The following is a 16,837-nucleotide window of genomic DNA, read 5'->3' on the forward strand; positions in this document are numbered from 1 at the left end:
TGGAAGTAATAATGATCTTTACCTTTTGTAGTTGTTAGTAGTTAAGTGAGATAATACATAATTTGGGTGGAGTGCCAGTACACTGTAAACACTCGGGACAAGCTAGCTGTTACTGAACAAAGTAGAAAGATAATAATACCAGTGTTTCCACTGATAAGCAAACATATATCATGGCTTTATCATGGTTTGAATAAAAAAGCAGTTAAGGAGGAAAGCGTAAAATTTTGTTACATCTACCATCACCCGCATTACCATTCTAAGGTTTAGTTGTGTGATTACCCCAAGGCTTGCTTAAGGTGGGTTGTATCACCTAGATAAAGCAGTATGAGTTCTGTCTCTATGATATTAGTATCTGCTACAGATGATTACCGTCATCAGATAATAATAACCACTAACACTTTCCGAGTGCTTACTGTGTACCAGGCATGATTTCTAAATTCTCTACAAGTATGACCTCATTGAACCTTCCAGACTACATTAGGAAATAGATACTAGTTTTCATCAGGTGAGGAAACTGATACCCAGAGACTTTAAGTAACACAGAAAAAGGCCCATGGCACTTGCTATAAACATGTATAGTACTTTCTAGTCCTGTACACATGTTTGTGTCAGAGGAAAATGGCCACGCATGTAAGTGGTCCAGTTCTCATGATGAAGAATGTTCTGCTTCTTCTGGCTCTGTGTGTTTACCTGAGGGTCAGACTCAACTGGCCAGGTGGTCCAGTATGTTAGACTTCTGTGCTGCAACATGGGTAAGATGGGTGGGGGGGAAGGAGCGAGGGAGCTTGAGCTAGGGCGTGAGAAGAGTCCGAGGAGGGTTGAGGAGAGAGGCGTGGGCGTTGCGGCAGTGTGTGTCGAAAGTGGGTGCGAGATAAAAGAGGAATTTTGAGAGCTCTGCATTCTAATGTGTTCTCAGAAGGCAAGTAAATATCTTGAGTTATTTTTTGAATGGCTTTTTTAGATGCCAGTCTGGGTTTCTCTAATTGAGAGAATGCTTTGAAACTAGATGACATGGATGAACTACTTGTAAACATGATGGGTGTATATTTAAGATGTTAGAGCTATCAAAATTCTCCTGATTTTATGTGATTGCATTATCATATGGTTGGTAACAACAAATTTTGAAAAACTCCGTTCAGGGATGCTGTTTTGTACGTTTCTCATGGGTCAGGACACGTAGAGGGAACACTGCCCTTTGCAGAATGCAATGAAATATTGATAGTCTGATTTCCCCATAGAATAACTTTAGCAATGTTATCAGTGGCCACAAATAGGTAAGTGGAATTTGAGAGCTGGAAAGGACCTTAAAGGGATGGAAACACTCAGATTTGTAGAAAAGTTGACTTCCGGCAATGAAGACTTTATTACATAAACTTGGTGTAGGTTTCTGCATCTTCACTGATGAGAGCATTTATGTTATCGTTAAGAAATTCAGTTTATGGGGTTTTCTGCCACTCTAAGTTTCCTACTAATTCCTCCATCTTAAAATAATGGTCAAAAAGCAATTCTGGGTCCACACATATTAGAAATCCACTGTGGGGAAATTTTTTTTTTTTTTTTTTTTTTTGGATTGAGCAAACTGATATTCACTACCTAAGGAATTGGGGGTCCCTTATGTCATGGTGGTGGTGGAACATTTTGGTTTGGGTCACTGAGAACTAGTGTTCTCTGGGAATAAAATGAGAATACTGGGAACACCTGGGTGGCTCAGTGGATTAAAGCCTCTGCCTTTGGCTCAGGTCATGATCCCAGGGTCCTGGGATGGAGCCCCGCATTGGGCTCTCTGCTTGGCGGGGAGCCTGCTTCCTCCTCTCTCTCTGCCTGCCTCTCTGCCTGCTTGTGATCTCTGTCTGTCAAATAAATAAAATCTTTTTTTAAAAAAAAACATGAGAATACGGTGTAAGGAAGGATGATGGTTACAAAGAAGTCCCTTCGGGACCTGTGCCCGTTGAAGCTGGGTACTGATGTGCCATTAATCAAATAAATGTTTTGAGTGTGCACATCTGATTGTGAAACATCATTAAGAACCACCATCTTCACTTGAGAATCCCTGTAATTATTTTCTCATAGGACTTATAATGTTTAATGACGTCATCAACCATTAATCAGAACAGCTGATCCACAGGACACACCAGTATCTTTCCAGGCAAAGCCTCGGGGTTTTGACTAGCTTGCAAATTTAGATATTTACGATAATATGGATTTAGAGGAGGTTTTTGGTAAAAGTAGAATTAGCCAGTGGCTTTCCCTTTTAGTATAGAACATATAGAAAAAAAAAATTTTTAGATAAATTCTTTTTTTTTTTTTTTTAGATAAATTCTTAAGAACATCTCTTAACTGGATAGTGCTCACACACACACACAAAATAACAAGTAAATAAAAATAATCAAGGAAATTATCAGTGACCAAAAATAAACAGGAAATTGACAACCAAAGGGATACACAAATAGACTGACACTATGGGAGCTGGGGGAAGAAAGGCCTCAGTTACTGAGGGTCTGGTTTTTTAATGGCCTTGGGTCCCCGTGAAGCTGGAATTTGAAAATGAAATTTCTGCGTAAAGCCAAGGCCCCCAAGGAGCTATAATTTTGTCCAACAGCACAGGCCAACCATCAGGAAACTTCTTGGTTTCTCTCCTGGCCGGGGAGAAAAAAGAAATCAACCCTAAGAATTTATAATCACAGGAATGTCATCAGGTGGTTAGGCCTGGGTTAGAATTTCAAATTTATATGACCCACATGACTTACTTAGGAAGACTTCAGCTGAAAAATGAAAATCAAAGTGGTTTTGATTTTCATACCTCTTAGTGACTGGTAAATATACGTGATACGTGGAGGGACAGACAACAGGAGGAGATGAATGACATGGATGAACTACTTGTAAACATGGTGGGTGTATATTTAAGATATACACACAACAGGAGGAGACTCCCAGGGTTTCAGATAATGAAATCTTTGTTAGTGTCTATACATTTTTTTAATAATTAAAGCTTAAAAGAAAGATAAAATATGTGAAAAAAGAAAAACTATGAAAAATCAACAAGCTGAATTGAAAATTGACAAACAAGAATTTCTAAAAATTTAAATATAGTCAATAAAATTTTTACAAAACTTAAGGGAATAATACAAGTTGAGTGCAGGTGGAAAAACATGGACCATTGGAATACAGATCAGAAGACATGACTTCAAAAGAAGCTCAGAGAAAGAGATTAAAAGGATTAAAGCTGCTAAGAAAAGCGTTGAAAGAATGAGCGTCTAACACGTGGCATTCGTGCTTCAGAAGGGCAGAGTAGAAAGCCAGAATCGGACACATCATAGTTTAACTGTAGACTACCAAAAGCAAAAATAGTTGAAACACGTTGTTCTACTAGGGATGCAGAAGTACATCCTTGTACGGAACAAATAAACCAGGTTCTTCAACAAAAAGGTTTCCAGAATAAAAAGGAGGAGGAGGGATCTATAGAGGAAAAGAAATTTAGGAGACCTATGCACCGACTACCACGAATGGATCTTATTTGATTCCTTATTCAAAGTGCTAAAAAAAAATGCAATCAGAAAAATGTAAACACAGATTATTTAGTGATATTGAGGTCAAGGGATTATTGTTATCTTTGGATGTCTAATTTCTCTTGGCAAGTTAAAATACACACACACACACACACACACACACAGTCCTTAAAATAAAGTATCATGGCTGGACATAATTTGTTGTCTTGTTGGTTGGGACATCAAAGACACCTGGGAAACCAAGGAGAAGGGGGTAGGGATGACATGGGTATTAATTAGTCACACCAACATATAATGACCAGTTAAATCAGGAACAAGGATGAAGAGTTGGTTTCTATGCTACTTGGGAATGTGATTACCGGGGAGAAATCCTTATTTAGAAGAAATCCCTTAAACTTATCAAAATATACTTTAAGTGGGTTTTATTATAATGGTGGTTTTTAAAAAATGATAGTCCATGGTGAGGAAGTGGCATTCAACTTGACATCCTTTCAAATCAAGGTCAGGAAAGCCATGAAGGCATGGTAATAAGCCTTTGAACCTAAATGAATCTTCTGCCAGGGGAAAATGAATACAAATTTTGTTTTCAAATGTGTAGCAAGGTGTCCACTTTATTTTTTTATTTTTAAAATTTTTATTCTTATGTTAGTTACCATAAAATACATCATTTGTTTCTGATGCAGTGCTCCAAGATTCATTGTTTATGTACACTTTAGATCTGTTTTATTTTCAATATCATATAAAATGTTGACTTTAAGAAACTAGAATGATTTAAAATATTACATTTGGGATATCAAGATGGGGAAAATACCATTTAAAAAACATTCAAGGGGCACCTGGGTGCCTCAGTGTGTTAAAGCCTCTGCCTTCAGCTCAGGTCATGATCCCAGAGTCCTGGGATCGAGCCCCCCATCGGGCTCTCTGCTCAGCAGGGAGCATGCTTCCCTTCCTTTCTCTCTGCCTGCCTTTCTGCCTACTTATGATCTCTGTCTGTCAAATAAATAAATAAAATTAAAAAATAAAAAACAAAACATTCAAGTAGGGGTGTCTTGCTGATTCAATTGGTAGAGCATGTGACTCTTGATCTCATGGTCATGAGTTCAAACCCTGCATTGGGCCTAGAGCTTAGATAAAAAAATTTTTTTTTGTGGACATCAATAGATTAATGGATAAAGGAGGTATAAGATCTGTATATACAGATAAATATACATGTATATATGTATATATCTGTGTATATACATACGCACAATATTATATGTATATATACACACATATGTGTATGTGTGTGTATGTGTACATACATCTGTACACACACACATATACACATATATACATACACACACACAATGGAATATAACACACACAATGGAATATTACTCAGCCATCAAAAAGAGCGAAGCTTGCATTTGCAGCAACATGGATGGAAGTAGAGGGTATTACGTTAAGTAGCCAGAGGAAGACAAATACTGTATGATTTCACTCATACATGGAATGTAAGAAACAAAACAAACATAGGGGAAAGGAAGGAAAAATAAAATAGGAGACAAACCGTAAGAGACACTGAACTCTAGGGAACAAACTGAGGGTTGTTGGAAGGGAGGTGGGGGAGAAGAACGGATAACTGGGTGATGGGCATTAACATGAGGACTTGGTGTAATGAGATCCGGGTGTTATATGCAACTGATGAATTACTAAATTTTACCTCTGAAACGAATAAACAAATTTTAATAATTAAATTAAATAAAACAAAAAATGTTCAAGGAAGCACATGCAAAGTGCAGAAATTATGGAACCAAAAGGGCAGGGATTCAGAGTTAGAAAAATATCGATATTCCCTCTTTAAATTATTTTGGGTTGATACATTAAGAGCTGTACATTAAGATTGATTTCTTGATTTTTCCTTAAATATTCTTATAAAGAGCATTTTCCTTTCTGAACTGAAGTGTTTTTATAGTTACCAAGAAGTACATCCTTACGATGTGCTGGTCTTCATAAATAAAATTTAAAAAAATTTTTTAAAGAACAGATTTGTACTCATGGTCAGAGAGGAAATTATAGTGGAAATCAGCATTATTTATAATGAAACAGTAGTCATTGCAAATGTCTCCTCCCATCCTAAAAGCTGCCTTTTAGTTTTGTTGATTACTTCCTTCACTGTCCAGAAGCTTTTTACCTGGATGAAGTTCCCAGGAGCTTGTGTTTGCTTTTGTTTCCCTTGTCTCTGCAGACGTTAACTAGTAAAAAGTTGCTAGCACTGAGGTCAAATCGGTTACTGCCCATTTCTTTAGGATTTTGATGGTTTCCTGTCTCATGCTGGGGTCTTTAATTCATTTTGAATTTATTTTTGTGTATGGTGCAAGAAAGTGGCCCAGTTTCATTCTTCATGTGGTGGTCCAGTTTTCCCAACACCATTTGTTGAAGAGACTGTGTTTTTCCCATTAAATATTCTTTACTGCTTTGTCAAAGATTGGTTGACCAAGGAATTGTTGCGTCCTTTTCTGGGTTTTCTCTTCTCTTCCATTGATCCATGTGTCTGTTTTTGTGCCTGTACCATACTGTCTTGATCACTGCAGCTTTGTAATACAACTTGAAGTCTGGAATTGTGATGGCTCCAGCTTTGTTTTTCTTTTTCAAGATTGCTTTGGCTATGCAGGGTCTTTTGTGGTTCCAGACAGATTTTAGGATTGTTTGTTCTAGTTCTGTGAAAATGCTGGTGGTGTTTTGATAGGGATTGCATTAAATGTGTAGATTGCTTTAGGTAGCATAGACATTTTCACAACGTTTCTTCTTCCAATCCATGAGCATGGAACGTTTTTCCATTTCTTCATGACTCTTAACTATAGAGAACAAACTGAGGGTTGCTGGAGAAGAGGTGGCCGGTGGGGAGAGGTGGAGGTTAGATGGGTGATGGGTGTTAAGGAGAGCATTGGTTGTGATGAGCACTGGGTGTTGTGTGTAAGTGATGAATCACTAAATTCCTCACCTGAAACTAATGTTACATTGTATATTAACTAACTGGAATTTAAATTAAAACTCGAAGGACTGGAGTTTTAATTTTACTGACTGTTGTACATCCAAAGAAAGAGAAGAGCATGGAATACGAAAGAGCACAAATTAATGAAATTGAAAACAGAAATGTTGGAGCCTGAGAGCTGAATAAATGACTTCGGTGTTCTCTCTCTAACTGAGTGCATTGAGAGATCAACAAAACGTCAGATATAAAGATTAAATTATCTCCTTTACTAATGATAGACAACTTTGAAGGTATGACTTAGAGTGAGAGCCAAATGGGTCTACTAGGACCCTCTGCCCAGCCTCCATTTGCAGAACTTGGAACTAAGTTCTAGATGCTAGATGCTAGATGCTAGAGAGAACCAGATGCAGTCACCTAGGACTGCACTGGTTTTGAGAGTAGAAAGAGAGTCAGTTCCTGGTGTTTAAGATTTTTGATGGTTTACATTCCCTTGATCAAGAAATGAGTTCCAACATCAAGTTCACCTCTGTGCAGAGGAGTAAGGAATGAGGGAGAAAGTACAGATAACTTAGGGAAATCTAATCACATGTAAACCATGAGTATTTCCTGCTATCAAATACAACAGAGATGATCAACAAAATCAAATATTGTAAGTTTAATAAGGTAGATGCAATTTAGGCAAAGTTGGAAAAAGTAAAAAAGAGAGCACAAATATATGTATTAAGATGGAACAGGGAATATAAACTAAGATAAAACAGATATTAAAATAATAAAGGAGAAATGTGAACTTTAAACAAATAAATTTAAAAGTTTAAACAATATGAATTTCCCCAGAAAATGTAATTTTATATAACTGATTGAGAAAAAAGTAGAAACACAAATGGACTTAGAACCATTAGAAAAATTCAATCTATATTAAAAATCTACCTAATATTTCCTCACCCTGCCCCCCATCAAAAAGAAGAAGAAGGGAAAGAAGGTAGAGAAAGAGAGAAAAGGCAACCACTACAGGATACAAATAATTTTAGTGCTGAGTTGTACCAATTATTGGAACTGGTAAATCCAATCTTAGATAAATGGTTCCAGACAATTTGGACCACCCAGATTTGTCTCAGAGATGACTTAAATTTCTTCTCTGAGGAAGGACAATTCAATTTTCCTTTAATTTCTTAAAACTTTTTTGGTAAGATTTACTTTCTGTTCATAAAACATTCAAAGGGTGGGGAAAAGACTATAAAAATATTGTTCCTTCATTCGTAGAAAAATAGCCAGTGTGAGACAGGAGAGTTTGTGTACAGCTCCAATGTAAGGGAAATAGTCAATAGTTCAATATTAATTTTTAAAATGTGTGTGTGTGTGTGTGTGTGTGTGTGTGTGTGTGTGTTGGGGTGGGGTGGACCACTGTACACCTATCAGAATGACCAAAATTCAGAACACTAACAATACCAAATGCCAGGGGAATATGTAGTGGCAAGAATTCTCATTCATTGCTGGTGGGAATATAAAATGGTACCGCCACTTTGGAAGATAATTTATTGGTTTCTTAGGAAATGAAACAGACCCTTACTGAATCATACAGGAATCATGTACTTTGGTGTTTACCCAAAGGAGCTGAAAACTTATTTTTACACAGAAACCTATACATGGATGTTTATAGCAGCTTTATTCATAATTCCCAAAACTTTGAAGCAACTAAGATATCTTAGTTAGATATCCTTTAGTAGGTGAACAGATGATAAATAAACCATGATACATCCAGACAATGGAGTGTTATTCAGCCCTAAAAAGAAGTGAGGTTTCAAGTCATGAAAAGACATGGAGGAAACTTAAACAGGTATTACCAAGTGAAAGAAGCCAGTCTGAAAAGACTATATGCTCCATGATTGAAACTATATAGCATTCTGGAAAAGGCTATACTCTACTAACTCTGGGGTTAGTAGAAAGGTTAGTGATTGTCAAAGGTTTACAGGAGGGAGCAATATATGCTCTAAATTACCAACCAGTATATGTTACCAGCCAGTGTATTTCTCTTACAGCTGGGCATCAAAGGGTAGAGATGGGAGTGGCTCTTTTCTCCACTATCCCTAGTGATCCATTAGTAAAATATTTGGGTTTTGCCCCCCAGACTTTGGGATCTGTTGATTTAGAGAAGAATCCCAAGGGAGAAATGTGCCCACCAGGAAACATAGCAGTGGGTTTTTAATTGGAACCTGACATGCTCTACTGATCATTTTAGGCAACTCATGCCGAAGAAGAGTTCATTAACTCCCCTGGCTTCGAAAAAAATCTTCATACTTACTGATTGGTGTGATTGGTCAATTCTGACCATGAAGGAAAAGTGGACTTAGGGAAGAGTATGTCTGGAACATAGGACATCTTTTAGGCTACTACAACGTCCCATACAACCAGGATTACTCATGACACAGACCCTTCTGGAATGAAGGCTCGATTAGGCAAGCATTATGACCAGCTGCACTGCCTGCTGAGGGAAAAAGAAAATATGGAATCTGGTAGCGAAAGAGGAAAGTAGTAAGTACCAGCAATGACTACGTGACCAGTTGTAGAAATAAGTACTGTAGTGTAGATGTTTGTTCCTTATAGCCTCCCTATAATGCATCAGGCATAGTATCTATATATTATTGCTAGGGAAGCAATAACACAAAAGACCCAGTCCTTCATCTCAAAATGATGAACAAGCTAGTTGGGAGACCATTGGGGAAGTAACTACAATGCACAGGAACAAATGCTCTGGTGGTATAAGGTCTAGGTGTCACAGGGTCATGGGAAGCCCTTCAACACAGGGGGGAGAAAATGTAGAATTCTTCAAGGGGTGAGCTCCATAAAGTGGTGGAGAAAGGTAGAAGGCAGCAGTGTTTCTTCCTTCTGAGGGCTGTGAGGGAGAACCCACTTTTAGGTGTTCTTCAGCTTGTAGATGCCATTCTCCCTGAGTCTTCATTCATGGATGGTTGGGCTTTCCAGGATCTATGTCGGGGTGCTATATCGGGGTTAGTGCCCTACTGACATGGATCTGTGTCAGGGTTAGTGCCCTACCTACATGCCCTGGGGTTACCTTCAACTTCAGTGAACAATTTCCATCGAACGGCGTTCCTTTCATGGGTGTTTGTCTTGGGGCCTAAATTTCTCTTTGTGAGGATCCCATCATATTACCTTGGGACCCACCCTAATGACCTCTTTAACTTGACTATCTCCAAAGATTATTTCCAAAGAAGGTCCCATTCAGAGATACTACAGTTGGTACCTCAACATCTTTTGGAGGGGTCCATCTCAACCCTCCACAGAATCCAAAATCTCAGCTCTTTTGTCTATGTTCTTGCTCTCGCCCACCTCCTGCAAGGTGACGGTCAGGAAAACCACCTCCCAAAAGTCCTAGTGCTTACGCTTGAGACTTTTTTTCCTCACTTGTATTTCATCATGAAGGTCCCCATGTTGTTGATGGTCTGTTCCTTATTGAAATTGACCACCTCCTCTGTGGGCTTTACCTGTAAGGCAGAGGACATGAATAAGAGAGAATCCAGTCTGACCTGGCAGTGAGACCATTACCATTTAGCTTTTTGCAGATCCCCACCACGTACGTCACGCTCGCAAACCATGGAATTAAACAATGAGCCCACCGGGTCAGGCCTTGCTGCTCACTATTGTCAAAAGGAACCTAATGATAGCTGGATCCCATGCACAGCTGAGGCTGTGTTCTGCCGGGGAGAGGGCTCGCTTGAAAGTCTACACAAAAAATTAGGCCTGAGAGCACAAGCAAGCAAGCTATCCACTGCTTGAGCAGAAAAACAGGCTATCGCAGCTGAAAGTCATATTAGAAAATCTATTCCAAAGACTCTTACTACTGTGCATGGATGGTTGGGCTTTCCAGGATCTATGTCGGGGTGCTGTGTCGGGGTTAGTGCCCTACTGACATGGATCTGTGTCAGGGTTAGTGCCCTACCTACATGCCCTGGGGTTACCTTCAACTTCAGTGAACAATTTCCATATAACTTAAAACCTTCTTAAACACCTGTCTCTTCTGCCTTAGGGTTTTTTGCATCTGGAGGACCATGCTTACCCAAGAGCATAGCAGGCTAAGATGGCTGGAGGGTTAACTCCACAGTTCCAAGGTATGTTCTGCACATTGTCTTGGAGGATCTCCAGCAAACTGAGCCTCTATTATCCACAGTGGTACCTGCTAGTTAACAAGTTCATCCTTTATTGGGTTTCTTCCTTTCTCTGGTTTACCTCTTCATGTTTCCTGGAATTACCTCCCAAAGAGACTACTTATATCCAGATCCCCTTATCTTAGGGTCTGCTCTTGAGGGGACTAAAATTAAATCAGGGCATATAAACCCCAGAAACTCTATGCAAAAGTGTGTGTGCCTGTGTATTTTTCTGGGAAAGGAGTATATAATTTTCATCAGGTTCTCAAAAGTTCTTACCCAAATAAGGGTAAAAAACCTTGCTCATCATCTCATGGATGAGAAGAGTTGTGTCCTTCAGGTTTAATCAAATCACTTTCAGCCTGGGAAACCAAAGGGAATGGAGTCAATATTTCAACTTGTTGACAGATCAGCATGATGGGAACCAGGGTATGCGGGACTTCAGAACACGAGAGATCTTTACATACAGCCCCAACTACTGTTTCCAAGGCTTGTGGTTTTCTGAGACTAATCTGGTGTGTGTATATTCAGGGAGCAGGAGGAGCGGTTATTTTACATCAAAGAGAGAAGGGCCGATCACAAAAAGTAAAAAACTGTATTATTCCATTTGTATGAAATACCTAAAGTAGTCAAATTCATGGAAGCAGAAAGTAGGAAGGCGGTTGCCAGGGGCTGTGGGAGGTGAGAGTCACGGGGAGTTTTTCAACGGGTATAGAATTTCAGTTTTGCAAGATGAAAAAAAGTTCTGGAGAGGGGTTGCACAACAATGTGAACATTCTTAGTACTATTGAGTTATACACTTGAAAATGGTTGCAATGATAAAATTTCATGTTATGTCTATCTTACCACAATTGTCAAAAAAATGTTTACATGCCACTGATCCCAATAAACAACAACCAAAAAAAGTACTGTGACACCCCCACACCCGCCATATTGGCACTATGTCTTTTCAGAGACTGGTGCTCACCAAAGTGTGTAGTAAGGACTTCAGAGACCCAGGGAAGTCTATGGAAATGAATGTGGAAAAAGACATGAGAGGGGTGGCCTTGGTCCCTGGCCTAGGAGCGGCTTCAAGCAAATCTCTTGATGTCTTTGTGCCAACATTTCTCATGAGTTGAGGAAAACACTCCCTGTCGTGAAGCCTCTTGGGCCATTGCCAAGAGAATGTCCACTCTGGAGGAAGAGGGCCAGATTAGGCTGAGAAGCTGCCCCCACAGGAAGAACAGAAGTGAATAAGAGGACGGAGAAAGGTCAATGTGTTGTGTGAAGAGCGAGCACTGGGGAAGCAGAGAGGAAGCAGAAACTGGAGATTGGAAATAGCCAGGAAGGAAGGAAGATAAAGAAAGACCAGGCAGTGAATACTCTTGGCAAAATGCTTTAGGGCAGTGGTCTCCCAGCTGTGGTCCTTATACACCTTGAGATGTAAAGACCACATTTTACAAAGTTCTCAGTGCTCAATAAGGATATTTGAGTATTTTTTCCCCTTGATATGATAACCCCCCAAAAAGGATTTAAGTATATTTTGCATTATATCACATTTGTGTGTCTGTAATGGATAAGCAATTCCCTTGAGTTAGAGAATTTGAATTTTATTGACCTCTAGGGACTGGCCACTGTTCGATGGGTCTGTCATGGTGCTGTGTCTGCCACTGTCCTCATGTCAAAGTCCTGTGGGATCATAATTTGCCATTGGAAACCTTTCTTCAGAGTTAAATTTTAGTCCCTCTGTTATTATATTAATGGAGACTTAGGTTGGCCATCATGGAAACGAAGGGGGTTTGTAGGAATGTACTGTCGTGATTAAAGCCAGTGAGTGTAAAATATCAGTGAGGTAGTAGAGCCAAGGAACCAGCAGAGAACATGTGACTCCTCTGCCCCAGCAAAGGTTTCGTATGAGTTTGAACATCCTAGGTTGAAGTCACAGAGATTATGACATAAAGAAAACTTGACTTGAGATCAGAATGTTTTAAAAATACTCTTTTTCTCATAGTTATGGGATTCTGTCATGTTCGGATAGTTAGCCCTTTCATAAAACCGGGAATTTGTTTTTGACATCTGCTAGAGAGAAAAAAAAAACCTGAGACTTTATTTTCCTCTACTAATGCCACCAATAATTAGATTAGAAAAATGCATTTGGTCCCGATTTTGGTAATTCAGGTAGAGCTAACAAACTCAAAGTGAGTATGATAACTTTTCAGAGTTTATAAAGCAGCACAACATTAAAATTGCCTTTTGATTTTGGTTAAATATGTGATGTGAATACCCTCAATTAATTAGGACATAACATTGTTATTAAGACAGTTTTGTACCATAAAAACTTTGCAAATAGGCCTGATTCACATTGATATTACTGAAATAAAAATCAAGAGCAGAACTAATATACATCTGGATTTTATGTGTTTACTAATTTGTTGTAAGGATCTAATAAAGGATACAGGAGATGTCTAGGCACTGAGCTGTCATGCTACACCATCTCCTCACCATCAGAAGAAGCAGGGAAACAGTCCGTGAGGACCCACTGGTCTGGAATTTCCAACAACACTACCATGTCTGGTTCTGATACTTGCTCTGTCTCTTCAATTTGTGGGTTTTTTTGTCTTTTAGTATGCCTTGTAATTTTTTTCTTGATAGCCGACATGATGTACTGAGTAGAAGGAACTGCTGCTGTAAATAGGCATTTAGTAATATGGTGGGGAGGTGTGGGGGAGGGAAGCCTTCTCCAGTCCTCTGGTTAGTTTTCAGTCTTTTAGTGAGTCTGTGCTTCTGGACTCAAATTCACATGTGTTTCGCAGTTTTTTTTTCCTCTCTTAGGTGGAACAGGATGGCTAGACTGGCCTAGGGTAGGGTATTTCCCTCTCAGGTCTTTTAGACTAATAATACCCTGACAGGTCAGGTTCCTGAGGGCACCCCTGGTAAAGAACAGAGTGTTCTGCGGGTGCCTGGGTGGCTCAGTCAGTTAAGTGTCTGCCTTCAGCTCAGGTCAAGATCTCAGGGTCCTGGAATCGAGTCTCACATCAGACTCTCTGCTCAGTAGGGAGTCTGCTTTGCCCTCTCACTCTCCCTCTGTGCCTTCTAGCTCTCTTTCTCTCTCTCTGTGTCAAATAAATAAAAATATTTAATAATAATAATAATAATAATAAAAGAACAGAGTACTCTGGTTTATTTCAAAATGGTTCCTTTCCCCTTCCTCCTGTTGGAAGCCCAAGGGGATTTTTCTCAATGACGTGGGAACCTTCTTGAGCTCCTGGAGGTTAAAGTTCACAATATTGTAGAGACGCCTGGTAGGTCCCCCTGGAGTGTTCAACTCTCCTATTGGTCCCCAGTGAGCCTGCAGCAGCTCCAATGACAGTTCAGTTTCTCCTCCCCGCACCGGTTCCTGTGGCGGCGTCCTCTTGTGAGTCTCAGCTTTGGGAAGCCATGACTCCCTCTACACCCTTGTCTCTCCAGTCCTGGGGGCAGTGGTTTGGCTCTTGCCCTCCAAGGATCCGAGAATAGTTGTGGATTTTTCAGGCTGTTCAGTTGTTTAGTTGTTGGACAGAGTAACAGAGTGGTGACTTCTAAGCCCCTGACAGGCAGACCTGGAAACTGGAAGGCTTCCTCGCTGCTCTGAGGAGGGCAGGGGGAGCAGAAGCTCGCCCTGGGAAAATGTGTGTGAGGGGGAACCTCAAAGGAGAGGTGGAGTATAGGTGTGTTTGTGAAAAGCTGGGCCAGAAGGCAGAGATGTAAGAGTTGCCTCTTACACAGGAGGGGTGTCCCATCAAATCACCCTTTTACCTGTCAAAGGCATGTGACCTTAGGCAGAGACTGCCTAGCATAGCTGACCAGGAGTTGGAGAAGATATAGGGATATCTGGAGCTTCTGGGACTGGGGTTTCTGGGGGTATTATTATGGTTTGTTTCTCCTCAGGAGGACCCCCAGGCCCCTTTGGCCACTAGTGACTAATTCCCAAGACCAAGAAGGTAAGACCTTTCTCTTAACCCCCTTAACACCCATCATCGCCTTGTTGGCCATGGTCAACTCTCCTTCACGTCTTTATGATAGCCATCATGCATAATGGAAAATTTCCAGAGTTAGAATTAGATGGATCTGGGTTGAAATTGCAACTCAGTAACTCACTAGCCCAGTCATTTTGTGTAAGTTAATTATAAATCATTTAATCTTGGAGGGTGTTTTTTAGCTGTCCAATGAGAATAATCATACCTTTCTCACCAGGTTGTGGTGAAATGACTAGGCAAAGTCGTTAGTGAATGTTGGTTACCTGACCCCAGCTTCTCAGTCCTCTCCTCTCCTGGGCTGGTGTTAAGCCATGGCCACAAATTCTGCAACACTCTTTCCATTGGGAGGTGGGGTCTCTATTCCCACTCCCTGAATCTGGGCAGGCTCATGACCACTTCAAACAACAGAGTAGGGGGGAAGTGTTAATGTGACTTCTTTGGTCATTAAGGAGGAAGCAGTTTTTTCTTATTCACTGGAAAACTTGCTTTCGGAGGCCCAAGCTAGCTACTACATAAGAAACTTGACCATACTGAGGCCTCCATGCTGGAAAGTCCACATCCAGACGCTCCCGGGGACAACCGTGGCTGAGCCCAGCCTTACAATCGCTCCCACCAAGGCTCCAGGCAAGTAGTAAAACTGAATGTGCCCTTTCCAGCCAGCCCAACTGTCAGCAGGGTGCCACAGAGTGATCTCTCTGATGCCACGTGGAACAGAAAGGTCACTAGCCAAACCCCGCCCAAATTTCCAGCCCATGAAATTGTGAGATACAATGAAATGGTTGTTGTAAGCCCTTAGGTTTAGGGGGAGTTGTAACCCAGCAGTAGTTAACTAGCACAAGCCTTTTCCCGTCCTTTTATCCTCAGCCTCCTTACCTGAGTTGGTCAATCCTGAGCATATTCTGATTTCAATCCCATTCCTGATGCAAATTGTGATTTGAGGGCAACTCCTTGAATCTCCCTGTGTCTCCTCCATCCTGCCTTCTGTAAGGTGTTTCTCTGGTGTTGGATGCAAGATTGGGCACCATCCCTTTCCACTCTGTCAGGGATCAGCAGACTTGTTGAAAAGACTAGAGAGCACATAATTGAGGCTTTGCAAGCAGCTACCCAACTCTGCTTTTGAACCATCAGAGCAATCATATATGGAAACAAACAGGTATGACTGAATTCCGATAAAACATCATTTCACAGAATTGGGCATCAGGTTAGATTTTCTCCACCAGTCCAGAGTTTGCTGACCCCTGCTCTAGGTGCTTAGTACTCGATTGGGAACATGTTACGTTTGCAGATGTCTTGTGAGGCAATGGGGTGGTATATGCCAGCCCTTTCTAATGGCCCAAGAGTGTCTACTGCACCTCTCCTCTTTCAATTCTAATAGGCCCTGGGATGAAGCCGAGTTTTGACTGACTGAGGATGGATATTCAGACACAGAAATCATGTCCCCAGAGCACGTAGCCCCAGAGCACAAACAAAGATGTTGAAAAGGCTGATTGAGCAGCAGATGAGAACGGGCCTGGAAGAAAAGTGAGAGATAAGGCAGGAGGGCTAGAGGACCTCATTTTCTGGAATTGAAAGAATGCTTCTGCCGCTCACCCATCTTTCTCTCCAAAGAGTTGTGAGGACAAATCAGATAAGGTGAAATGGCTGTGAGCCTCATAGACGCCTGCCAGGTGTCACTGGTGGGATCATCTTTCCTTTTCAGGAAAATGGCTTCTTAACATAGACCTCTTTGGAACGGGGTGTAAACCCCTCCCTCTGGCAGAGCTGGCGTTCACGGGAAGGAACCAGAATAGCATGTGATGTTCCATCAGCTCTTCCAGCAGTGAGACTAAATACACGTAAACTATTGCAAATTCATATCTGCTGTGAATGCGAGCAATGACACAGCGTCGTTCTGCTGTGGGGCTCATCCGGACAAATCACAGAGAAGGGACACGCAGGCTCCATCCCTTTCCAGACTTTTACAACTTCAGTATCATACCTTTGTGACCCCCCCCCCCAAAATACCTCTGGCTTCACTTTTGTTCTCCTTTATTTGGTAGCTCTGTCATGAAGATAGTGTATCCAGACTGAGCTCGAAATTGGAAATTCTGAGGAGATATAATGCAGGTTTTTCTGCTATTTCAGCTTTGGACCTTTAAATCAGTTCAGCTTATTTCAGTTAAAGGGGTTTATTGGAAGGTTACACAGGGGAGTAAAGAAGGC

The sequence above is a fragment of the Mustela nivalis genome (genome assembly GCF_964662115.1).
Source record: "Mustela nivalis genome assembly, chromosome: 13".
In the NCBI taxonomy this organism is placed as follows: Eukaryota; Metazoa; Chordata; class Mammalia; order Carnivora; family Mustelidae; genus Mustela; species Mustela nivalis.